The sequence below is a fragment of the Dendrobates tinctorius genome, unplaced genomic scaffold, assembly GCF_039654945.1.
Source record: "Dendrobates tinctorius isolate UK_male_01 unplaced genomic scaffold, ASM3965494v1 ptg000093l, whole genome shotgun sequence".
Lineage (NCBI taxonomy): Eukaryota > Metazoa > Chordata > Amphibia > Anura > Dendrobatidae > Dendrobates > Dendrobates tinctorius.
The window spans coordinates 27330632-27357227 of record NW_027361761.1 but is presented as its reverse complement, the minus strand read 5'-3'; the positions used below and the strand labels follow the sequence as shown (position 1 = coordinate 27357227).

At 46.8% G+C, this 26596-nt stretch overlaps 1 protein-coding gene and 1 pseudogene across 3 annotated transcripts in view; both read left to right on the top strand.

The window, feature by feature from the left end:
• EVA1A (eva-1 homolog A, regulator of programmed cell death) overlaps positions 1 to 26596 on the top strand; it is a 724576-nt gene that overhangs the window by 237720 nt on the left and 460260 nt on the right. The gene's annotated exons all lie outside the window — the stretch shown is intronic.
• The window catches only part of LOC141098630 (kinesin-like protein KIF2C), a 64679-nt pseudogene that overhangs the window by 13456 nt on the left and 24627 nt on the right, over positions 1 to 26596 (top strand).

Below are 26596 nucleotides of genomic sequence, written 5' to 3'. Positions count from 1 at the left end.
ACCCCGGGCAGTCCGCACAGACCCCCGGCAGGCCGGCAGAGACCCCCGGAAGGCCCGTACAGACACCCGAGAGGCTGTACAAGGGCAGGAAAGGGTTTTTCCAATTCCGATACCGGAAGTCTCATAGACTTGAATGGGACTTCCGGTATCGGCATCAGCGATACCGATACTTTTTTTTAAAAGATCGGCCGATCCATTCCGATCCGATATTTTGAAGTATCGGACGGTATCGCTCAACTCTACTTCTCACTAATCACACATTTAACAGTTCCCATCGCCAGATCACACATAGCCGGCAGATTTCTTTTTTCGCCAATAACGCCACACCAGGACCAGACTATATATTACTACCACAGTGACAGAATAATATCACATACAAGGAACAAATACCACCGCACCATGACCAGACCACATATTACTGCCACAAAGTGACCAAATAGCACATACAAGGGACAAATACCGCAACACCATGTCCAGACCACTCATTACCACTACATAGGGACTGAATACTACAATACTAATAAGTAATAAAAAAACAATACTATCGCCATAAGTGCCATTATACATGGGATCTGTACTTACTATCCAGTGTCTGTGTACTGGTAATACAGTGATTAATGACATTATACACGAGCTCTGTATATAACGTACAGGTAATGCAGTGATCACTGGTGACATTATACACAGGACCTCTGTATATAGTATACAGTATATAGTGTCAGTGTATAGGTAACACTCTAACTCACCAGTGATGTATCTAGGTGAAGTCCTTCATCTTTGCTTTTCATCTTTCACCCAGCACAGATCGCCATCACTTCTTCCAGCCAGGGCTCGTCTCTGCAGGAAATAACAGTTATCTAGAGCTCCACTTGCAGAACACATTACTTATTTTTTCCCAACTTCCACATTACATCACATGAAGAAAGGCAACATAGTATCACTCTACACAGTAAAAGGACTGCCCCCCCATTTAAAACAGTATGCTCAAAAATAAAATACATCACTGCAGTAATATCCTTTAATTAGACCCTATGGTAATAATATCCCACACCCTGGCCCCTGTGTCTCATTCTTGGCTTCAGCCACATGATCTCCCCATCCTGCCCCGCCTCCATTTTGCCTCCCCCCCATCTCCAATCTGCCCTGCGGGGAAACATAATTAAATAAGGAAAGAAAAAAAAAAACTCCTTAGGCTAGTTTCACACTAGCATTTATTCGACACAGCACATGGTGCCGCTAAGCCCTGCCCCATCCGGTCATCGCCCCCTACTATCGCACACGGATGCTTGCGCTCTGTGCACCCTATCTTTAGCTCTCCTCCTCCTGCACTCCACATGGCTAATTTGAAAATTGAATAATTAGCCATGCGGTGCTGGAGGGGGGGGTCCCTCTCCCCTGGGGCCCCTGTTCAATGAACCGGATGCACAGGCGGTAGGTCCGCCCCTGATGGGAGGCAAAGTCTGTCACCAAAGGCGTTTTATGCGTTTGCATCTTGAGATGTCTTCTTCCTCCTCTCTCAGCTGGGTTACAAGGATCTTTATCTGAAGATGTTTGTGACCTTCTTTGAGATCTACAATGGGAAAGTTTTTGATCATCTTAATAAAAAAGCAAAGCTCGACGTGCAGGTGGTTGGACTGGTGGAGAAGGGGGTCACCTGTGCAGCTGTCTTGAGAATGATAAACTGGCATCACCTGCAGAGATTCAGGTCATACCTCTGCAAAGAGCAGCTCCCATGCCTGCCTTCAGATCATCCTGCAGAGGGGGTCTGCTTCATGGCAAGTTCTCGCTGGTGGATCTGGCTGGGAACGAGCGAGGAACCAATGCATCCAGTGGAGATTAACCGCAGCTTACTGGCATTGAAGGAATGCATCCGAGCTCTGGAAAAGAATATAGCGCACATCCTGTTCTGAGAGCGTAAACTCACCCAGATCCTGCAAGATTCCTTCATTGGAGATAACTCTGACCTGCATGATGGCGACGCTTTCTCCTGGACTCTTCGTATCGTAGTGTTCAGTGAATGAGCTTGGTTCCTTCAGCACAGACAATGCCGATAATCGGCAGATGGAAACTGAGAAGTCGACTCTGAATTCAGACTGCAGGAATCAGAGTTCACATTCCACCAGACGTCGTGCCCGCATTAGCCTGTAATTAAATATCCTATGACGTCTGTCAAGCCTCATCAGCCACTATGACAAAAGGAATCGGTTGACCACCTGAAGCAGGAAGAATCCTTGGGGGTGGCAAACACATTTGATTGTTCCTCACCTGCTGACCCATAAAGGACAAATTGAAGATTCAAGAATCTCCAGTTCTTCCATAGGCCCTAGTATCCACAATTATAAAATTGTGTATGCTGTCAATGCTATCACTACTGGGAAAAAAAACAACCTTATAATTGTAGTATTGGGACCCTGATTTCGGTGTTCAATTGACCTGGATGTGCCTCCCATCTAAAGGACCCAGACGGTGTTGAAAGTGAAAACTTGGGTACATCCCATTTGAGATGCGTTCAGGGGTTGGCTTCGGCATAAATTTCTCCTTAAGGTGATCCCATATTTGTGACTAGGTGTTCACAATATTGGAGATGGTGGTTTGTCCAAGGAGTAATTCTAAATGGAGGGCAGCAGAAGACTCTCCCATTGCAAGAATCCTAAAATGGAAATGGTTACAAATTAAGGGAAGGTTTGTATGGACATAGATGAATGGCAATTGAAGTTGTGTTAAGAATTATCCCAAACAATATTAAAAGATTACATAAAACAATATGGCAATTCGTTATGTGAAATATTAATGTATGTTAGGAACATGTGTCAAATTATAACATAAAATTACAAAGGTTAGCAGAAGCCATTCTTCTGCTGAAATGCATGTGCGATAACGGGACGTTGGAAATGTTATGCCTGCACGAAGTTTAGCCAGTAGAATGTCAAATTTCTCAAGTGACAATCCTCATGTAGGCAAATAATTTGTCAAAATGCATGCGTAGATGTCCATACAGCAGGTCAAAATGCCCCCTTTTAGGATGCTGGGTGGGGAGTGGATGCACCCAAAATCTATGCCGCCTCTTTGGAGAAACAGGGCAATATCCAACCCCATACTCCCAGGATAACACCCAGTTGAAGAGGAGCTCCTTGGTAGTAGGGTCCAAACTCTGACATCTAGCAGCCATACTTGCTTGGTGTTAATGCCAACAGCCAAAATAAAAAAAAATCTGATATTTCAATCTTGATGAATATACGGATGTGCTTAGTCACCCATGTTAGTAAATGGCTTTATATAGGGCTGTAGGGAGGAGGGCCCCCGCAGAGTGTCCGGGACGGAACCAAGGGGACCGCCATCTAGGTTCCTAAGGGAACTGTACCCGGGGAACGGAGGAGTAAGGTGGACGGCTGAGAGTGACAGGACAGCAAGGGGAGGGGTGAGTATTAAAGGGGTAAGGAGCACGCAAGGGAGTCAGTTAGCACAACGGCAGACATGACGCAAGAGACTGTGGGGCGTGAGAGCCAGAGCGACAGTGACCAGAGGGGAGATTTACAGTGGCCTTGGGGAGGAGGCATCGCCTTTACCGACAAACTGCCACTTCACTCCAATCCAGGGTCACTACCTGCCCACGGTCGTCCGTGGCTGTTGCCGCTGTGCTCCAGCCCGTTGCGGCCTGTCGGCTGCCTCTCGCGGCTGCTGCCGCTTCAATCCAGTCCGCGGTTGCGGTCTGCCCGCGGACGCTGCCGCCCCGCTTCAGCCTGTGGCTGCGGCCTGTCCATCACCGCCCGCAGCTGCCATCACCCTGCTGCAGCAGGGCGCGCACATGGCCTACCAACCGCCACTCCTGGTAACTGCGACACACCCCTGCTTGGGGACTGGAGTCTCCCTGAACCCGCTAATAAGCGGAACCCCATTGTCTTTACAGGGGGTTACCTCATCAAAGGACTCACCCAGGGCCTGTTGTGCCCCAACTCCTCCTGGGCGCTAGGGTGCCCGAAGAATGTGCCAGATCTTCAGCAGCTGGGCCCAGCGGCTGCAACGCCAAAGCGGCTTCATCAGACACCGAGGGACGTCAGGACGGATAAGTGACACTATAGGAAATAAGGACCCAAAGTCGGCCATACCGCGGCCCTATAGTAACCGGCCTTTGCCAGGTTATTCGTGTTCTCTTTAATAGTGTTTGGCTGTACTGAGTCCCTGCGAGGACAATTGTTACTTTTGTTTTGGTTGCTTAGTATAGCCCTAGCGGCTTCAAATTATAAAAGTTACTTCTCAAAGTACAACTCAGTCTCTCGTCTCGTCACTGCATCCTGCGTACCTGCTATTACCTACAGGGTTAGCACAGAAGGGAGTTTAATTGTGCCTTCTATCTCCATAGAAAAACACATTGTGTACGGATTGCATACACATGACATGCTTATCTACAGTTTAAAAAAAATCACATGAGTCACCCGACCATAGCCTGTATTTTTGGTCCTGATATCGGAATGATTTTTTTTTTTCTTGCATATTGGTATGAGCCCTAAGAGAAGCTTCTGTTTTTTCAAACACACTGGAGGTATCTGGAAAGTCACCACCTTGGAAGCATGGTGCGGAAGAGGATCCAAAAGCACTGGGGGAGGGGGGGAGATGGTGACTGGTAAGTTCACTACTACACAAAAGAACATGCATTTCTAACTATTCAGTGGTGAAATGAAAACCCTACTGGTACTTTCAAAGGTGAGATGGTTAATTCATTTACTAGATTAGTCTAGTAATTAAACACTAGTACTAATGTAACACACCTTACTTGCCCCTTTATGGCACAAGTATTTGTGAGCCGCAAGTTGGAGAGTACTTCTTTAGTACAGATCAGGTTTAAGAATGTTCCTGACTGCACTTGTACAGTATCATAAAGAAAACACCTGAAGTTGTATATAGTAAAATATTCATTAACATGTGGTGATTCTGAAATGCTTACTTCAGGTTCTATTAGCGAGTGACTAGTTCCTGCAGGAGCCAAATCCTGGGTCAAGGCATAGTGGTCATTCAAGTCCATATACAGTAGATGGGGTGAATGAATATGATCCTTTCATGACGATGGGTGGATGGACACACAGCTCAAGGAAGAAATTGTCATGCTTTGTTCGTGTCTTATTCATCAGTTTAAAGGGAATCTGTCACCCCAATTTCGGCCTATAAGCTGCATCCACCGCCATCAGGGGCTTATCTACAGCATTCTTTAATGTTGTAGATAAGCCCTTGATGTATCCTGAAAGATAAGAAAAACAAGTTAGATTATACTTACCGTGGGGGTGGGCTCGGGTGCTGTCTGGTCCAGCACCTCCCATCTTCTAGAGATACCCTCTTCCTTGTGTAGCAGTGTGCCTTTTGAGAATCCACCGGTACACAGGAGAGAACTTCACTGAGCAAGTTATCTTGAGTAAACAGTATTTACTACTTATGGGTAAACATGAGGAGAATTCAGAAGCACACAGCCATGCTGCTGGTATACAGTCAAAAGCGGAAAAACCCTAACATCAACAAGAGAGCTCCCTCCCCACAATACAGCAAACATTTAACTTTACACTAGCCTGACAGCAGATGGCGATAGTGTGAAGTCCTCCTTTACATAAACAAGAAGTCCATTTCTGTTGCATATGCCAACACCTTGCTTCATGCTGTGCTCCTTTTGAGGGTAGAGTAAAGTACTGCAGTGCGCAGGTGCCAGGAAAGGTCACTGCATTAATTCACTCTGCCCTCAATAGGGCAGGGGAAGTACGCCTGCACAGCATGAAGAAAGGAGGAGGATGTCACTTCTAGAAGATGGGAGGCCCCGCACCAGGCCGCCACCCATTGACCCGGGTGAGTATAATATAACTCCTTTTTCTTTTCAGGTTACATTGGGGGCTTGCCTACAGCAAGAATGCTGTAGATAAGCCCTTGATGGGTGTGGCGGCAGCTTATAAGCTGAAAATGGAGTGACATTCCCTTTTAAGGGCCACATTGCTTTGCTATTTGTTTCCTTAATTAAAAGAAAAACTAATACTTTTGTGGAGCATGGGAATTAATCTAAATATTTTATACACCTTGACATGCATATCATCAAAATATCACTCACTCATTTCTCCACAATGGATATATCTGTCCTGCTGATTGCACTGGTACAGAAGCTGTAATGGGCGATGAGCTTCATGAGTGTGACTGACATACGCGGCGCAGCTCCTGCTGTAACGGCTAGTACTGGGGATCTCTCTGATCTTAGCCGTTTACTCTTTAGAGGTGAGAGGCAAAAGGGAGACATCATCCCCTAAGGATTGTCAAAAAAATAGCTAAACTGACCTATTTTCTTTTTGCATCCACGAGCTAGAACACTAAAGCCATATGTATCCCAAACTGGGACCTGGGCAGTCACTGGAAGAGCAGTTGTCGATGCGTGTCTTGTTGATAGGAGTTGATGTCTTGCCATTTACTCCTATGTCGAGGAGAGAATTATTGGCATCTTTAGCATTCACTTCTGTCTTTGGCATCTCTATGGTGCTGGTCAATGTTGGTTTGTATCTTGAATTTGGATGAGGTCTTGCTGTGTGAAGGAGACATCCAACTGGGATTCAACGATTATGCGTTCCTTGTTGGTGGTGATGGCTATCATCTGGAGATGCTCCAGTCAGCTTCACCAAAGTGACCAAATGCTTGTTAATGATATGTTTGCAGTTCTTGCAGAATTCAGGTTGATCATAAATTATAGGTCCCCCCCAAGGAATTGAAATAAATTTGCATTTGATTTTCATCTAAAGACTTTTCCGTGCTCTTTTGAATTTCTGAGCAGGCACAGCAGATAACAAAACCTGTTCACGGCTCTCATCCATGGGCTTTAAAAACCAAAATGGAAAAGGCATATTTATACCCTTAGTAAAATATTATGACCTTTTGCATTTAGGAGCAGCCATAATATTTCAATTCAGAAGATCATGCAGATCACATGTCATGTAAGATTGAGCTCTTCATACCTTAAGCGGAAGTCACACATGGCAATCTCGCTAGCAATATCGCTGCGGAGTCACAACTTTTGTGACGTAACAGCGATCTCACCAGCGAGATCGCTGTGTGTGACAGCGATCAGTGAGCGGCCCCCCTGCCGGTATGGCTGATCGCTGTAAGAAACCTCTGGACATTTTTTTGGTCCCTGGTCTCCCGCTGGCCAGCACGCATCGTTGCGTGTGACAGGCAGGAGACCAGCGATCAGCTGTAAAAAATAGAATTAAAATAAATATTGTTATTCTCACCTTCTGACGTCCCGCGCAGCCATCCTGCCTCTCTCCACGCTCCGGTCCCAGTGATCCTTTGCACGAATGACCGCGAGACTTCGCGCTACCACGAGACCGTGACGTCTCGTGGTTATTCTCGCAAAGGATTACTGGGACCGGAGCGTGGAGAAAGGCAGGATGGCTGCGCGGGACGTCGGAAGGTGAGAATAACAATATTTTTTTATTTTAATTCTATTTTTTTTTTACAGGGATGGCCAGCGACGCCGGGCGCTCGGCATCTCTGTGCTGATCGCTGGTGAAGCTGTCTGTTTGACAGCTCACCAGCGATCACATAGCGACTTACCAGCGATCCTGACACCTTGATATCGGTGTCAGTATCGCTGTTAAGTCGCTATGTGTGACTCCAGCTTAAACCTAGGAAGACCTAAACAGTCTCCACTTTGATCTTAAATCAAGGCTGGTGGTCTATAAGAAAATCAGCAGTGGAGCTTTAAATGGCTTACTTGAAGGCATCGCCTATAATGATGGCGCACTCTGTCCCCTTTATTCTCCACCACATATTCAGATTTCGTAGTCATAGAAGCACTCTCCAAATGTTCTTCAAAAAGTCACACTAGATACAGTATCTCTTCTCTGTGGAAAGTGAGGCTAGTTTGTGACTGTTCACAGGACTCCAGGTGGTGGGGTCTTCAATGAGCAATGCATGAAATAGTTCTTGAATTAGTGGAAAATGTGGTCCAGTGTCGTGAACTCCCTTGCTCGGATTTGAGCCGTAGCTCCCTCTGGTGGTTACTGAGTAGTGGAGCTGATCAGGTGGATGGAGGTTCTCCACCTGACAATTGGGAATCTGGCATTGCTGGCTGGAGCATATAATGGAGCTGGCTGTTCTTGAAGGTTGCTGGTGATTTATTTTTTTTATACTTTGTGCATTTGGAGCTCTTTTGTCCCCTGCCTGATCTGCTTGTTCAGCTAAGGCCGGTTTCACATTAGCGCTTTTTAAGCGCACGCACGGCCGGGGGTAGCTCCGCCCCCGAGCCGGCTCTCTGCCCGGCGTGCCCGCCCCTTGCTTGTAGCGCCGCCTACTAGCGGACAGCGGCGCCTGCGATCGGCGCACCCTATCTTTAGCATAGGGTGCGCAGATCGTGCGCAGGCCGTGCGCTAGTTGCGCTTTGACCTGCGCTGCGCACTTTTGACGGTGCGCCGTGCGCGCCAAAATCAAACTTTTCGGATTTTGGCGCGCACGGCGCACCGTCAAGTGCGCAGCGCAGGTCAAAGCGCAACTAGCGCACGGCCTGCGCACGATCTGCGCACCCTATGCTAAAGATAGGGTGCGCCGATCGCAGGCGCCACTGTCCGCTAGTAGGCGGCGCTACAAGCAAGGGGCGGGCACGCCGGGCAGAGAGCCGGCTCGGGGGCGGAGCTACCCCCGGCCGTGCGTGCGCTTAAAAAGCGCTAATGTGAAACTGGCCTAAGTGATTCTTTTGCTAATCCTTTGCATATAATCTGGTTGTGTTTTTTGTTTTTTTTGCTGTTGGCGTTCAGCATGCTCCCTGCTGGGGGCAGCGCTGGGCCCTGCTTCAAATGTTGCAGTTTGTTCAGTCCCCTGCTATGTTAGTATCTTTTTGCTTGCTGCCAGTTTATACCAGAGTGCTCATCTAGTGGGGGTGAGATCATGTGATCTCAGGTTTTTTTGTATATCAGAAGAGTTGGACTTTTTCAGGGTTTTGTGCATGATTGCAGACAGTATCTTTTTTTTTTTTTTTTTTTGTCCTGTCTAGACAGCTTGGGCCCCACGGTTTGCTCAGTCTGCTCTCTGCCTGTGTTTGTCTCATCTTGTCTCACCGACAATGTCTGGGGGCTGTCTATTCCTTTGTGGATCTGCTCTGGGGCAGTTTAGATTTCATCTTTATGTCTTTAGGCTTAGTTAATCCTCCAGCTGTGATGAAGCGTCTAGGGCTTCATAGGAACACTCCATGGCTACTGCTAGTTGTGTGGGTAAGATCAAGGGTCTGCAATCTGCTTAGTTAACAACTTCTCTGGTCTTCTGATGGCTTAGCCTGTTCCTGCCATCCTCCTCGGTGACCCATTCATAACAGTCCTGGAGGTGAAATGTAGCTTTAAAAAAGTTGCCATTAGATGGTCTTGGAAGTGAGGGATTATCTTCTACTGATTTCCCAAAGGCCGAAGTGTCAATGGTAGGTTTTAAAACTAGAGCTTCATGGTGTTGCAATTTACATGGGGACATGAAGGGAGTGATGGGTGACATCAATGGTACAAGGGTACCGATGGCTTGTGTTAAACCAAAATCACTCAGTTTAACATGGAAGCAGTCTTTGTCAATGAGTAACATTGTCTGGTTTTGTCACTATGCACCAGTGCTTGATCGTGAATATATTCCAACTCTTTGGTCAACTGTAGAGCACAACGCTTCAAAAGTGTTTTCTTGAATTTCAACGTGGAAAAGTAGAGAACCATTATACATCTGCTCACTTAACTATATCAACATGTATGATCTTATTCTCAATGTGTTTTTATTTCTCCACCAATTAGATGTTAACATACTGCTCAAAAAATACAGGGAACACTAAAATAACATATCCTAGATATCACTGAATGAAATATTCCAGATTTTAATCTTTATTCATTACATGCCCATTTATAGAGGTTGTCTGTTCCATTTGCACAACAGCAGGAGAAATCTATTTACAATTGGGGCTGCTTCGGATTAATTTCACAGGTGGTGGTCCATTTATTTTTTTGAGCAGTATGTTGTGTAGTGAATTGCTTATTTCATATAATTTTTACGTTACAAACCTAGCTGGTTGAACTACTGGTTCTATTTTGAACTGTATCTTAACTTTTCACAAGTATGATCATATACAGGTGCATCTCGTAAAATTAGATTATCAAAGTTAATTTATTTCAGTTCTTCAATACAAAAAGTGAAACTCATATATTAGTCATTACACAGTGATCTATTTCAAGTGTTTTTGTTTCTGTTAATGCTGATTATGGCTTACAGCCAATAAAAGCCCAAGTCATTCTCAGTACATTAGAATACTTAATAACACCAGTTTGAAAAATTGATTTAAAAACCCGACCTGTTGGCTTACGGAAATGTGTTCAGTAAAAGGAATAAATCAGGGATGGCGAACCTTTCTGAGACGGAGTGCCCAAACTGCAACCTAAAACCCAATTATTTATGACTAAGTGCCAAATGCCCCATCATGACCCCCTTCATGAAGAAATATGCTCCATCGTGATTCCCTTCAAGTAGGAATATGCCCCATCGTGATCCCTTCTCTCCATCTCACACACCAGCGGCCACACACACACACTTTGCTGGGCAGGTCAGAATTTGAGTAGGGAGTGATGTCACAATACCCAAGTTGACTGTGGTAAAGTCACATCAAACTCACTAATTCTTTCCTTCTGTGTAACCCCCCCTCCCCTTAATAACTTTTCTTGAGCTGCCCAATAAGTTGGCTAATGCCTCGACTCCTGAACCCCACAAAATGACTGCAATTTTCCTTTAGTATGCTCCTAGTCAATTGTTTCTTATACAGACACCCCTTCCAGTTTTCCACAATTCAAGAGTTACATACAACCCTCATAGCTACTTGACACCCTTAGGCTACTTTCACACTTCAGGTTTTCGGCGTCAGGCGCGATCCGGCATCGTGCCGGAACGCCGGATCCGGCAAATGTTTAGTAAAACCGGATGTGACGGATCCGTTTTTCTGCCGGATCCGTCTTTTTCTTGACAGACAAAACCGGATCCGTCTCATCCGGTTCATCCGTTTTTCTATCCGTTTTTCGACGGATTACGCCGGATCCGGTTTTTAAAATTGACCCTTGTGGCCTTCCGAACGGGATTGGCTACTGGAAAACTATATATAGCATGTTCCTACAGCCCTTCTTTGACAGGTTGTAGAGGAGAAAGTGCAGGTTGGAGAGAAGAGCAAGTTACTGGCGAAGATGGATGTTGTCATTGGAAATATTTTGAAGAATTTGGCGGATTTTATAGCGGAGGCGAATCGTTTGAGGGTGATTGTTCTGGAGAAGGAGAGAGCGAGACAGCAGCGCATCAGGCATCGTAGACGACGTTTGTGGATCCACCCCATCACAGCCAAGAGAATGACGCGTGGGGTCTATTCTACACTCTGCATGGACCTTCGACGAAACCCGGATACATTTTTTGGATATGTTAGGATGAAAATGGAGAATTTTGATTACTTGGTGGAGCGCATTGCACACCTCATAAGAAAAGCGGACACCTATTGCCGCTTCTCTGTTTCACCCACAGAGCGTCTGATGGTGACTTTAAGGTAAGCCACATTTATTGGATGTGATCGCATCAGAGCACACTTTCACTGCAATCTTGTTGGTGGTAGTTTGTATCTCCAAGTGTTATAGCTCAGTTTTGGAATGTAATGCTGTGATTTAAAACTAATTTATTGTTTTTTAATTCCCCACAGATTTCTTGCAACTGGAGAATCCCTTTCGTCACTGCATTTCCAGTACAGACTCAGGATTTCCACCATATCTGGAATAGTGAAGTACACATGCCGTGCACTGTGGGACTCCTTAGCTGAAGAGTTTTTACCAGAGCCCACAACAGAGAGGTGGATTGAAATTGCTGACAAGTTTCAACAGATATGTCAGTTTCCCAACTGCTTGGGCGCTGTGGACGGGAAACATATCCGCATTGTAAAGCCAGCTGGATTGGGATGGGAATATTTCAATTACAAAAAATATTTTTCAATTGTCCTCATGGCCATCGCTGACGCGGAATACAAATTTATTGCGGTTGATATTGGGGCCTATGGCCGCTCCAATGACTCTCAAGTTTTCAAACTGTCTGCCATGGGGCGTAAACTGTATGGAAACACCTTCCAGTTCCCACCACCTAGACCGCTGCCGCAAACATCTGGTCCACCTATGCCATTTGTCTGTGTAGGGGATGAAGCCTTCCAGCTGTCAGAACACCTTTTGAAACCGTACTCTAGCAGAGGATTGACAAGACCAAAACGCATTTTTAATTACCGCCTCACAAGAGCAAGAAGAATGGTTGAATGTACCTTTGGTATTCTGACAGCCAAATGGCGGGTCCTATTGACTGCGATCAACCTCAAGACAGAAACTGTGGACGAGGTGATCAAAGCGTGCGTGGTACTCCACAATTTTATCTGCAAGGAACCCATTTCCATTGAGGACACCTCTGAAGAAACCACCTTGCAAGATTACCATGACATTACCACTAGAAGTTCTGTGACGGTTTCAGTAATGAGGGACAATTTTGCACTATACTTTGTCACCTCAAGGCAGAGTACACTGGCAGGATGACAGATTGTGAAAGATTTGTGCCCAACCAAACTTGTGTACCTTCTGTACCAACAGTATATACCTTTGCCAACCAAAGTTGGCTATCTTGTCATGGTCTCTATTTTTAGCTTTAGGCCACAGGTGTGTACCTGGTTGTGTTTTATGCAAAGTATTTCACCTTTTAACAAAAGTTGTGTACATTGTTAGGAAATCACCAACAATAAACACAACTTTTTAGGTGAAATACTTTGCTTCAAACACAACCAGGAACACAACTGTGGCAAAAAGCTAAAATTTACCCACAGTTATATACCTAGTTTTGAATACCATTTCACCTTTTAAATACCCTGTATTTAACCTTTTTCGCCGCAGAAAGAAATGACAGACAACCAGGGTAAAATAATTTAACTTTTATTGAAAAATGTTTTTTTTAGTAAACTTTTTTAAAATTTTAATAAACTTGTTTAATAAAGCTTTGAAACCATAAAACTGGTCATTTTTATTTAAATACACACATTATAAATCTGTGTAGTGTGTGGTGGAAATACTGCTGGAGGGGCTGCGGGACACTTCGACACTGGGAGTGTGGAGAGAGGACTGGGATCGTGGTGGGGAAGGAACAGTTAGAGGTGAAGGTGTGGAAAAAACTACAGAATGGGTGGACATGTGGGAAGCAGAAGAGGTGGTGGGTGGTGGAGTGGAGGGTTGGGCAGGGACTGTAGGAGCAGATGTTGATGGCAAGTTGTATGGGGAAGGAGTTTGGTACGGGGCAGGTTGCTGGAAGTGGGGAGGTTGCTGGTGCTGGGGAGGTTGCTGGTATGTAATAGGAGGGGGAGGATGGAAAGTGGCTGGAGGGGGGGTAGATGTAATAGGAGGGGGAGGATGGAAAGTGGCTGGAGGGGGTGCAGGTGGAGGAACTACTGTGGTGGGAGGAGGAGGTTGGGAGGTAACTTGCTGGAGAGCAGCGTGGCATGAATGCATTACATGCATCTGCTGGGCAGGAGAGAGCGTTTCCATGCGCTCCACAACAGACCTGAAAAAGGTGTGGTTTGGCGAAGATCTTGCTTCTGAATGCATGGTTTGCAGAAGTGTCTTCACCTCCAGAATGCTGGAGTTGATCTGCTGATAGCCTGCGGAGATTTGCTCTGACAAGACTTTGAGACAGTTCTGGAAAGATGCATTCAGATGCAAAAACTCTGGCGCATAAGTCTTTTCCTGACCCCTCTGCCGCTGCCGCCCAGTACCCGCAGGTGTACTAGAGGTGGCAGGGGCAGAAGGGTGGGGTAAAGGGAAAGCGATCTCCTCACCAGCAGCTTCATGTAATGTAGGCGGCCACGATGCTCCTGTGCTGGTGGATGGGACTGATGGGTCGAATGTGTGGGAAGGCTGGGAAGGTGCAGATGTACCGGGGAGGTCGAAGTCTCCCTCGGTGCCGGTCTCCTCAGGGATCGCCTCAGAAGGGTCCAATCGTGCAGGCTCCCGAGTGCTGCTCACCGTGCTGTGGAATAAAGAGAAAAAAAAAAACAATTAAAATACTGACATGGCATGGCCCTGGCTGAAAAAAAAAAGTTACATCTAAACATTTTTTTGTCACATGTGGTGTGTAATATTTACCTTCTGGTGAGCATTGTCTCCCGGAGGAATGACAGGGCTCGTGCGTACTTGTACTTGCTCCTGCGTCCTCCAGATCCACTCGGGGCCCGCATCTCTTTATTGAACTCCTTCTTGAAACGATCCCTCACAGACCGCCACCGCTTCACAATTCTCTCCCCTGAAACGAGAAAGGACAAAGTGGTTAGTATACAACATCAGTGTTTCCCAAACTCCAGTCCTCATGGTCCCCAGGGGTCATGTTTTCAGGATTTCCAAAGTAAATAGAAATCCTGAACACATGATCCGTGGGGACCACGAGGACTGGAGTTCGGGAAACACTGGTTTAAATCAAGCAACCGGTACTGTATATACTTACGCTCTTTAATCTGGGCCCGAGCTTCGAGGTCCTCCCAGCGGTCCACAAGGAGCGAACAGATTTCCTCCCAGAGTCGTCGGGTAACGATCAGGTCAGCGTGGCGTCGGTCAGCCATATTCCAGAGCGGCTCCCTTTCTCTGACGAGATCGATGAGGCGGTCCACATCAATCCCTCCATCCTCACCGTCAGAGTCGGGAGCACGCTGTGAAGGCTGTTAAAGAAAAAGACAAAAATAACATAATTAGCCTCCACAAAAGAAATGAAATAAAAAGTGCAAAAAAAACAAAGCAAAAATATTTACTGTATACTTACACGCTGGTGACCGCCGCGTTGCTGTCGCCGACAACCCTGGGAGGCACTGCGAGGACCTCTTGGCCGAGCACCAGATTGGGAAGACTAGAGAAGAAAACAAAAAATGTTATGTCTTTGGATGTAGGCATTTGTTTGCTGTGTGTGGTCTGCAGAACATTGTTTTCTATGTGTTGTGTGTAGTATGATGTTGTGTTTCTGCGTTTGATGCAGAAAACTTACCAATTATGAGCCCACTCCAAGTGTCTGTCCACCCCTTCCTTCTTCTTCTGGGAGCTCCTCTTCATCTTGTGATTCCTGTTTTGAAATAAAAGGCAATGAATACACATATATTACAGAGATGATGGATTTTGGAAATAAAAACTTACCGTCAAACGCTGGCGATGCGAGGGAGGGCTCCCAGAAGATGTGCTGTCTTCCTCATGGCCAGACTCCATGGCTGTGGGTGGTGTTTCTGCTGCTGCCATTGCTGCTGCTGCTGCTGCATCTATTGGGCGGCTGTTGAATAAAGAGAAACAAAGGGCCAATGAATATCTTGATATTCCATAGCCCTAGTTTGGAGGAATGGGGGATTTGATAATTACCGTCTCTCATCTGCTGCTGGACTCCCCTCCCATTGTTCAGCATGCTGCTCCATTTGGGGTGGTGCTGATGGTGCTGCTGCTGCAGATGTCTGCTGCCTTCTCCTGCTCCTGGTTCTTGGCTTGGGTGGCATGTTGGGTGTGGCTGAGGGTCCCATTGTCTTGCTTTTATATATGTCCTGTGGGCAGAGCTACTGAGCATGCTCAGACCAAAAAAACCAGATCCGGCGCATTGCGGCGCTCATAGGCTTTCATTGTATGAAAAAGCCGGACACGCCGGATCCGGCGTGTCCGGCTTTTTCGACGGATACAAAAACGTTAGTCACCGTTTTTTCCAGACGCCGGATCGCGTCACATTGCCGGATACGGCGAAAATCGGATGAAACGCATGGCCATCCGGCTCTAATGCAAGTCAATGGGGGGGAAACCGGATCCGGCATTGCATTTCGACGGATCCGGTTTTAGTCAAAAGCGCCGGATCACGCCTGAAGCAGAAAACCTGATGTGTGAAAGAGGCCTTAAACAAAACCATGTTATCCATCCAAACGTCAAGGTCTAGGCACACAGTATAACACGACACTCCATGGTGTACATGTTTTACTACCTTAAGGCAGTTGATACAGCAAGCTGCAGGAGGGGGGCCTCTGGCAACATATGTGGGGGGATATATATCAGTGACAGCTAGGGGGCATTGTGTGGGCATCCCAGGACATGCATATAGGCATGTCCATTATTGTAATGGAGAAAGGATTAACGGCAGGATGGTAAATGACTGATATGCATCCCGGGGGGTGGCCCTGGGATGGAAGTTGGAACCGGTATTAATCAGCAGATATTCTGCTGATGGTTTTTTTTTACAATAGGGATGCTTTCAGGTGGCTTGGTGAGATGGGTGGGACCAGTCACCTACAAACCCGCCCAGTGGCGTGTGTCTGAACGCCTATAGTAAAACCTGTATATATGTGTGTTTGTGTGTGAAAGGACCTGCAATGAGGTCATAGCCATGTGATCCATACCTCACCTGTGGGTGTGGCTACAGACCATATAAGGTGACCAGGGTAGGTCACATGAGTGTGCATGGATCTGATTGAGCCATGTGGAAGGTGCTGGAAGTTGCTTCCCTGAAGAGCACATGCTGAGGCTGCGGACCTGGTGAGGCCTGTGTGTGGGACAGTCCACAGGAGGGAATGGACATCCTGTTTGAGAAGCAACTAAGAGGTAACCCTGGACAGGGGAATTACTGTGAAGCTATAGAGCCTGTTTGCTGGACAAACCACAGCCTGTGTGACAAGGGGGTTAAGAGCGGAGCGCTACATTGAACATTTTGTGTGGTCTGATGTAAGACTGTTGACCTTTCTACATGCTGTTTATAGTTTATGCTGCATAATAAACCACATGGACTGATTTATGTGAAAAACCCCGTGCTGGAACCTGTTAATCGGCTGCCTATACACATGTACATCTTGAGGCATTTCCCTTAACACTTCTCCTCTATAATGCACTGACACGTCGGTTCTCCACCACGATATTCATTTTCTATAATGACTGGGAATTTACTCTCAATTATCCACATTATCTAGAACTATCTCATGGGAATGTTCAGGCACGTAATCCTTTCTCCATGGAAAGTCAAGGTAGTTGAGGACTGTTTACTGGACTCCTGGTGGTGGAGTCTCCAGTGAACAGGGCATGAAATAATTTTTGAACATTGGTGGTTGATTTGGTTGTCCTAAATGTTAAATGTAGGTTTGTAAATGTTAACAAGGTAGTCTTGGAAGAGAGGATCTTCTACTACTGCTCTTATCCTTGGAAAACATCCCATAAATGCAACAAAGTAGTACACTATAAAGACCCACGTATCAGTGGTGGGTCTTAAAACTAGAGCTAGATATTGCAATTGACAAAGCAGAGGATATGAAGCAAAAATGATAGATGTTATCAATGGTACGAGTGTACAGATAACTTTTGTTAAACCAAAATCACTCAGTTTAACATGGAAGCAGTTTTTGCCCATGAGTAGCACATTGTCTGGTTCTGATGTCTCTGCACCAGTGCTTGATCGTGCATATGGATCGCCCTCACCCAGGGCAGCGGTGTACTCTGTACCGGGCCCGTGAAGTTCAATGGGAGATATCACGGTAGCTGTGACCCGGTCCGTGGCCCTAAACGTCCATTGTAAAAGGGGTATGATGATGATTAAAGTTTATAAGTGGATAATTCGTGACACCACCTGTGGTGTTCGGCAATGACTATGTTAAGCCGATGCTGCCGACAGATCCTCTGGGACAGATGGTGTGGTGCAGCAATGTTGTGGCCCTCCACTGGTAGGGCTGTAGTCCCAGGGCAGTGTAGATGGAGAGGTAGTGAGGAGAGGAGAACGGTGTAGTGTTAAGCACAGAGATGTAGCAGTGCTGAGTGGGTTGGCGCAGGAATAAGCGGAGGACACCAGGCAATGTAGTTCCAAAGCTTTACTCAGTCTGTTGTGCATACAGGTGCCCGCCTCGGTGCTGCGTCCTCCAGGTCAGGGGCTCAGCCAACCTCCAGGCAAGATGAAGTACTCTGTTCCAACACTCTGCCAACATACAGTGGGGCAAAAAAGTATTTAGTCAGTCAGCAATAGTGCAAGTTCCACCACTTAAAAAGATGAGAGGCGTCTGTAATTTACATCATAGGTAGACCTCAACTATGGGAGACAAACTGAGAAAAAAAAATCCAGAAAATCACAGTCTGTTTTTTTTTTTTTTTTTCATTTTATTTGCATATTATGGTGGAAAATAAGTATTTGGTCAGAAACAAAATTTCATCTCAATACTTTGTGATATATCCTTTGTTGGCAATGACAGAGGTCAAACGTTTTCTGTAAGTCTTCACAAGGTTGCCACACACTGTTGTTAGTATGTTGGCCCATTCCTCCATGCAGATCTCCTCTAGAGCAGTGATGTTTTTGGCTTTTCGCTTGGCAACACGGACTTTCAACTCCCTCCAAAGGTTTTCTATAGGGTTGAGATCTGGAGACTGGCTAGGCCACTCCAGGACCTTGAAATACTTCTTACGAAGCCACTCCTTCGTTGCCCTGGCGGTGTGCTTTGGATCATTGTCATGTTGAAAGACCCAGCCACGTTTCATATTCAATGCCCTTGCTGATGGAAGGAGGTTTGCACTCAAAATCTCACGATACATGGCCCCATTCATTCTTTCATGTACCCAGATCAGTCGTCCTGGCCCCTTTGCAGAGAAACAGCCCCAAAGCATGATGTTTCCACCACCATGCTTTACAGTAGGTATGGTGTTTGATGGATGCAACTCGGTATTCTTTTTCCTCCAAACACGACAAGTTGTGTTTCTACCAAACAGTTCCAGTTTGGTTTCATCAGACCATAGGACATTCTCCCAAAACTCCTCTGGATCATCCAAATGCTCTCTAGCAAACTTCAGACGGGCCCGGACATGTACAGGCTTAAGCAGTGGGACACGTCTGGCACTGCAGGATCTGAGTCCATGGTGGTGTAGTGTGTTAGTTATGGTAGGCCTTGTTACATTGGTCCCAGCTCTCTGCAGTTCATTCACTAGGTCCCGCCGCGTGGTTCTGGGATTTTTGCTCACCGTTCTTGTGATCATTCTGACCCCACGGGGTGGGATTTAGCATGGAGCACCAGATCGAGGGAGATTATCAGTGGTCTTGTATGTCTTCCATTTTCTAATTATTGCTCCCACAGTTGATTTCTTCACTCCAAGCTGGTTGGCTATTGCAGATTCAGTCTTCCCAGCCTGGTGCAGGGCTACAATTTTGTTTCTGGTGTCCTATGACAGCTCTTTGGTCTTCACCATAGTGGAGTTTGGAGTCAGACTGATTGTGTGCACAAGTGTCTTTTTAAACTGATAACAAGTTTAAACAGGTGCCATTACTACAGGTAATGAGTGGAGGAAAGAGGAGACTCTTAAAGAAGAAGTTACAGGTCTGTGAGAGCCAGAAATCTTGATTGCTTGTTTCTGACCAAATACTTATTTTCCACCATAATATGCAAATAAAATGAAAAAAACAGACAATGTGATTTTCTGGATTTTTTTTCTCAGTTTGTCTCCCATAGTTGAGGTCTACCTATGATGTAAATTACAGACGCCCCTCATCTTTTTAAGTGGTGGAACTTGCACTATTGCTGACTGACTAAATACTTTTTTTGCCCCACTGTATGTGCCTTTTCTGAATGTCTCCTTTCTAGCGCCTATTTGAAGTACTCACAGAACTGAGTTACACTCGAGTTCCTCCTTTCAGATGTTCTTAGAACTCTACTTGTACGGCAGACGGCTGTAGCCTGCTTCGGGGACTCCTTGCTACTAAGTCCCGGCTCACTCTCGTTGCTGTTGTGCCCCCAAGTCTTGTGTGGGAATAAAGTGATGACAACTTCTATTCCTCCGGTGTCTGTCGCAGGACCATTAGTATCCATACAACCTCGGGGACCGAACCCCGGCCATGCGCTTAGAATTTGAGGAAGGGCTCTGCTCTAACCCTAATCCTTAGTTCTCTTCTCCTTTACGATCCGTACAAATCAATCTTTCTTATGGAGAATTGGGCTTTCTGAATATCTTTTGTATGCCAGCAGATCCAGGTCACTGAGGTCTGCTGCAGCACTTCCTTCAATCCATCCCACTCAGGGGATCTTCTCTCAGACTGACCTAGTCCTAATAAGATCCTGCTCTCTTGTGCAGATTTAGCTCCACCCACCTCCCAGCACTCTTTGCTTTGCTACACTACTATGTTGTGTGGTCAGGTGTCTCCACCTTACCTGAATGGTGGGGTACCACACCACAGGAGGAGGTGTAGTTCCTCTGTGGCGACTGAACCCTCAGGGGCGCCACACATATATTCCAGTGCTGTGGTCACCTGTAGCGCACACTTCACCATTGTTTAAACATTTTCTGGAATTCCAACCTGGAAACGTAGAGGTAATCATTGGAGATCTGCTCACGCAACTATAAAGGCATATGTGTGATCTTAATCTCAGTGTTTCCTCTTATTTCACCACCACGTAGATGTGTTGTGTGTAGTAAAATACTTGTTGGCCATGTTTTATGGTTTCTAGAACTTCGAGCCCCTCCCCTTTCCCATCTTAAAAGCTTGTACTCATTTGCGAGAAAAACTGACTAGTGCAATCCAAGGAAAAAATTAAATTGCCCTCTGACCAATGTTATTCATTGGGTTACATCTCTTCTGCAATGGGAAATAAAAGTCGGCATTGAGCGGATGACATTCATCCACTCAATGCCGACTTTTATTCCCCATTGACTTGCATTGGGGTCGGGTTTCGGACGAAACTCTGACTTTTTTTACCCTAGTCGGACTAGTTTCATCTGAAACAAATTTTGTTTCAGTCGGTTTTCACGAAACCCGATCCGACCAAAGTCGCTCAACTCTACACATGACTCAAATTATCAAAATCTTCTAGGAAGAAATGCCTCCTGGATAGTGTTGAGCGATACCACCCGAAGTTGAAAAATATCGGATTGGATCGGCCGATATCAAAAAAAGTATCGGGTATCGCCAATTCCGATCCCGGAAGTCCCATTCAAATCAATGGAACAGAAATATCGGAATTAAAAAAAAAAAAAACCTTTTTCCTTGTAGGTTAATTCTACATGAAGAAGAAAAACAACTAATAATAATGTAGAATGTACTGTGGGAGGTGGAGGAGACATTAAAGCCATAGAGGTTTAGCCCAATCAAATGGAATAGCAGGAATTAAATTTTATTTTAAGACGTTCGGAGTTACAAAGATATTGAATATGTTAACTTTTATATTTTGTCAGATATGTATGTTTCACTACTTCCATGCTCTTCACCTTCTTTTTTTACTTCTCCCACATTTTCTCCATCATCCTCAGCAGCATCTTTTTCATCAACTTCTTCTTCACCTTATTCATCTTCTTCACCTTTTTCCTATCTTTTTTTTTTTTTTTTTTTTTTTTTTTTTTTTTTCCATCATATTCTTATTCACCTATTCTTCATATTCTACTTTATCTTCATCATATTCTTATTTGTGACAGGCATTCCTGTAGTTATCTATAAAAGTTTGAAGATTACACCTTCCGTTCTGCCTGTCACAAAAGATATACAACAGGATTTGTCCGCGTTCAGTTTGGCCTGCAGCAGGCATTTTCCAGGGGCACCACGAGGAGGAACTGACTCACCCCATACACTGCTTAGTCTTGTGCGTATAAATTAGATAATATTTGCTCTGATTTTTAGTCTTATGCTTAATGTTCTTCTGCTTTTGGTTTTTCAGCTTCTTGGTCTTCTGTCTCTTGTTCTGCATCTTGGTGGTTGTCTTCATGTTCTTTGGCCTCTTGGTCATCTTCTTCAGGGTCATCTTTTTGGTCTTCCTCGGTGTGGTCTTCAGGGTCATCGTCAGGGAGATCCAGAGTGAGAACCAAAAACCATTTCCACAAGCTCGAACTTGGAAAAGTAGCAGAAGGTACAAGAAGGCTGAGTACCAGCTGACGGTACTGGGAACCCAGATGGTTAGCAGAAGTAACGAGCCAATGGAAAAACTGTGGACCAGCTGTTGGTGCTGGAACACGGTTACTAAGCAGGAGGTACCTGTGCTACAAAGCACTACCAAGGACCAGCAGACGTTGCTAGAACTCGGATACCGAGAAGGAGGCACCTAGGCCAAAGGCACTGCCGACAACCAGCTGACGGTGCTGGAACCCGGATGGGTAGCAGAAGCTACAAGAGTCAATGGAACTACCGAGAACCAGCTGACGGTGCTGGAACCCAGAGTGGCAGCAGAAGGAACAGCTGATGGTGCTGGAACACTGTTTCTAAGCAGGAGGTACCTGTGCTAAAAAGCACTACCAAGAACCAGCAGACGTTGCTGGAACTGGGATACCGAGAAGGAGGCACCTAGGCCAAAGGCACTGCCGAGAACCAGCTGACGATGCTGGAACCCGGATGGGTAGCAGAAGGTACCCATAATAAACTAAGTTGCAAGGCCGCGAGCAGGCCGCAGTTACCGAAACCCACAGTCGAACAGGGGGTGCTAGTCCTATTGGCACTATGGAACCAGCCTTTATTACCAGAACACGCAGCCCACATAGGAAGCACCTAAATAGCAGGCACCATAGACTCGGCTAACCCCACCGCAACACAACAGGACAATGTATTGGTGGCAAAGTGACATTGACACTACCCAGAAACAGCAGGCGTGCTGGAACCAGGCTGGGCAGGAGTGAGTACCTGTGCCAAAGACACTTCTGAGCAGCAACTGGCAATGTTGGAGCCCAGGGTCAATCATGCAGCAGGCTGAGGCCTACTAGGAGCAAGTAGTAAATAAGATGTAGTGTGATTTTGGAGGCAGCAGGAGACTTTGTCATCCACACAGCAGGGGAGCAGCTGGCGTTACTGAACCCCACTAACACTGGAGCATGTGTTTTTTCTCTGTGCTGACGGCACTTCCGAGCAACAACTGGCTGTGATGAAGCCCAGGATCAATCATGGAGCATTCTGAGGCCTACTTGAAGCAAGTTTTATATCGGTTGTACACTACTACTGATTGTAACCGTGCTCCACTTAGGCCTCTGGCTCCACTGTCTCTAGTATTTCCCCTGGCCTCCAACCCCACCAGTTGCTGCTCAGAAGTGGCGTCTGCACAATCCACACTTGTTCCTGTGTTACTGGGGCCCATTCACGTCAGTTGATCCCCTGATGTGTGTCTGGCAATGTCTCCTGCTCTGTCCACATTCCCACTACTATTAGTGGGAATGTGGACAGAGCAGGAGACATTGCCGGACACACTAGGGGAAATACTAGAGACAGTGGAGCCAGAGGACTAAGTGGAGCACAGTTAAAAATCAGTAGTAGTTCGATTGTGGAGGGAGCAGGAGACTTTGCTGTCCACACAGCAGGGGAGCAGCTGGCATTACTGAACCCCACTAACACAGGAGCTAGTGTTTTTCTCTGTGCAGATGGCACTTCTGAGTGACACCTGGCTGTGTTGAAGCCCAGGGATTATAGTTCAGGTGGTAGAAACATCAACACAACAGGAGACCTGGATACTGTTGCCAACCAATTATTTATTCTGGAAGAGGACTGGCAAATTCTGGTGAGATCCAGGCCTTGTTCATTTTCAGAAAAGTAAGCCGGTCAACGTTATCGGAGGATAGTCGCGTGCGACGGTCTGTTAGTACACCACCTGCGGCACTAACGACGTGTTTCGATAATACACTGGCAGCAGGGCAAGCCAGCACCTCCAATGCATACTGGCTAAGCTCTGGCCATGTATCCAGCTTAGAGACCCTAAACTTGAAGGGGGAAGAGCCGTCTTGGAGTACACTGAGAGAGCAAGACATGTAGTCTGTCACCATCTGACGGAAACGTTGCCTCCTGCTGACTGGAGCCGTCTGTGATGGTGTAGACATTTGTGGCGGACACAAAAAACTTTGCCACATTTGGGCCATAGTTGTCATGCCTTGTGCTGAGGCGCTGCCTCTGCTCCCTCGTTGTGCAGAGCTTCCTCCACTGCCTCGACGCACAGAGCTGCTTTGTAAACACTAGCAGCACTGCTGTCGGGTGGAATGGAGAACTTGATGGACTGCACCAGTGTGTCTTGGTACTCCCGCATTTTACGCTCCCAGTTAAACAGTGGTATGAGGCTTTGTAAGTTGTCCCGGTAGCAAGGATCTAGAAGGGTGTACACCCAATCAGCCGTGTTGAGAATGTGGGCTATGCGGCAGTCATTTCTCAGGCACTGCAGCATGAAATCAACCATGTGCTGCAGACTCCCACATGCCAAAGAAACGCTGTCCCCTGTTTGAGTCATCTTCTCTGCCTGCTTTGCATCACACCACCCTCGCTGTACATACTGAATAGAGCATTGTGTACCTGCCTCCTCTGGAGAGATGTCTTCCTCCTCCATTGATTCCTCCTCACAGTGTCCCCTGCCTAGGCCTTTGTGAGGAACCACGTAGCGCAGACTGTCCAGAAGCAGATGGCATTTGGGACTCCTCATCCTCCACCTCTTCCAAAACCTCCTCCCTTAGTGCTTGCAGTGTTTTTTGAAGCAGGCAGATAAGGGGGACAGTCATGCTGACTAGTGCATCATCTGCACTCGCCATCCGCGTGGAATCATCGAAGGCGTGCAAAATGAGGCAGATGTCCTTCATAGAGGCCCACTCAGTGATGCTGAAGTGTGACCGGCGCACAATGCGACTTGTTTGCGCCTGATGCAGCTGGTACTCCATGACTGCTGCCTGCTGCTCACACAACCGCTCCAACATATGTAACGTTGAATTCCACCTGGTGGGTAGGTCACATATGATGCGATGTTCCGGAAGGCGTAATCTGCTCTGCAGAGCAGCAAGGTGCGATCTTGCCGTGCTGGAATGCCGCAAGTGAGCGCACTCTATGCGGACCTTGTGCAGCAGTGCATCAAGATCCGGATAGTCCCTCAAAGCTCTGCACGACCAAGTTCAGCACATATGCCAGACATGGGATGAGTGAGGTTGCCTAGGGCCAGAGCTGCCACCAGACTTCGGCCATTGTCACACACTACCAAGCCTGGCTGGAGATTCGCTGGCACAAACCACACGTCTCTCTCCTGCTTGATGGCATTCCAGAGCTCCTGCACTGTGGCTTCGATTCCCAAGGAAATTAATTTGAGTACAGCCTGTTGACGTTTGGCCATGCCTGTGCTCATATTGGTCGTAACAGGCTCCTGCAGCGCTGTTTCTGAGGAACTTGAGTAGGAGGAGGAGTCTATGTGTACAGACTGGATTCCTGAAATCCGTGGAGTTGGCAGAACACGTACAGCGCCACTCCAGATCTGTACCCGGCTCCACAACATTGACCCAATGGGCAGTGAGGGTAAGGTATCGCCCCAGTACATGGTTACTGGTCCACGCATCGGTGGTCAGGTGGACCTTGCTACTGACAGCGTTTAGTAGCTCATTTTTATTTTTCCCTACACATGCTTTTGCAGGGCTGGGAGGGCTTGCCTGCTGAAATAAAAGTGGCTGGGCACGGTGTATTGTGGGACTGCCAATGCCATGAAGTTCCAGAAGGTGTCAGTCTCCACCAGCCTGAATGAGAGCATTTCAAGGGCCAGTAGTTTGGCAATTCCAGCATTCAGAGCCTGTGCTCGGGGATGGTTTGCCGAGTATGGCCGCCTTTTATCCCATGCCTGTGCTACCGATGGCTGTCGAGTGGCCTGGGAGTGTGAGGATGATTGGGAACGTGGTGCTGTGGGTGGAATGTCACTGGGTCTCCGGACAACAGTGCCAGAGGTTCTTCCTTGGTGATCCTGTGAGGAAGCTGAACCAGCTGTGAGCTGGAGGAAGAGGCCCCAACACGAGCTGAAGAGGTGGTAGGTGGTGCTGTACATTGGCCTACATCTTCAGTGTGTCTGTGGAACTCCACCTCGTGCTTGGTCCACACTTGTTTCCACATATTTGTGGTATTGAGGTTGCTGACATTTTTACCTCTTGACTTTCTGATGACACAGCTTGCATTTGACAAAGCAAATGTCATCTGCAACTGTGTCAAAAAAGGACCACACACTGCAAGTCTTGGGAGCGCCGTTTTGGCTTTTGAAAGAGGAATGCTCCGAACGGGTGCCGAAGTGGAGGCTGCAGGCAACCAAGTCTGCACCCTCCCTCTCCCTCCTGTTTTGGCCATTCGGGGAATCTCTTCCTCAGAGCTGCTCCCACCACTTTCCTGTTCCTCATGCCATGATGGGTCAAGGACCTCATCTACACTCCCCTCTTCAAACACCTGCTTCTCCTGGGTTGTCTCGCCAGCACCGTACGCACCAGAAAGTGGCACCTGAGTCTCATCATCTGATGCGTACTGAGGTGTGCTGACCATAGGCACTGGCCCACCCGCCTCTTCAGATTCAGAGGGACAAAAGTTGCGCATCATACTCCCGCTTCACATTCTTGAATGCTGCCTGGCTTGCCCCCTCTTTCCAAGCCAACAGAAGTAGAGACTGTGATGGCTCCTGTCCAGGGCTCTCTGACTGCCTAGGCACTTTGGCAGGAGGTGAAGAGACAGATGGTTGCTCTTCAGTGCTCTGGCCCTGAAAGGACGTGGAAGTCATTGAAGTCGATGCATTAGCTGCCATCCATCCGACAACGGCTTCAATTTGTTCCTCCTGCGGCAGTGGGGTACGGCGAGGTCCTACAAAGCTGCG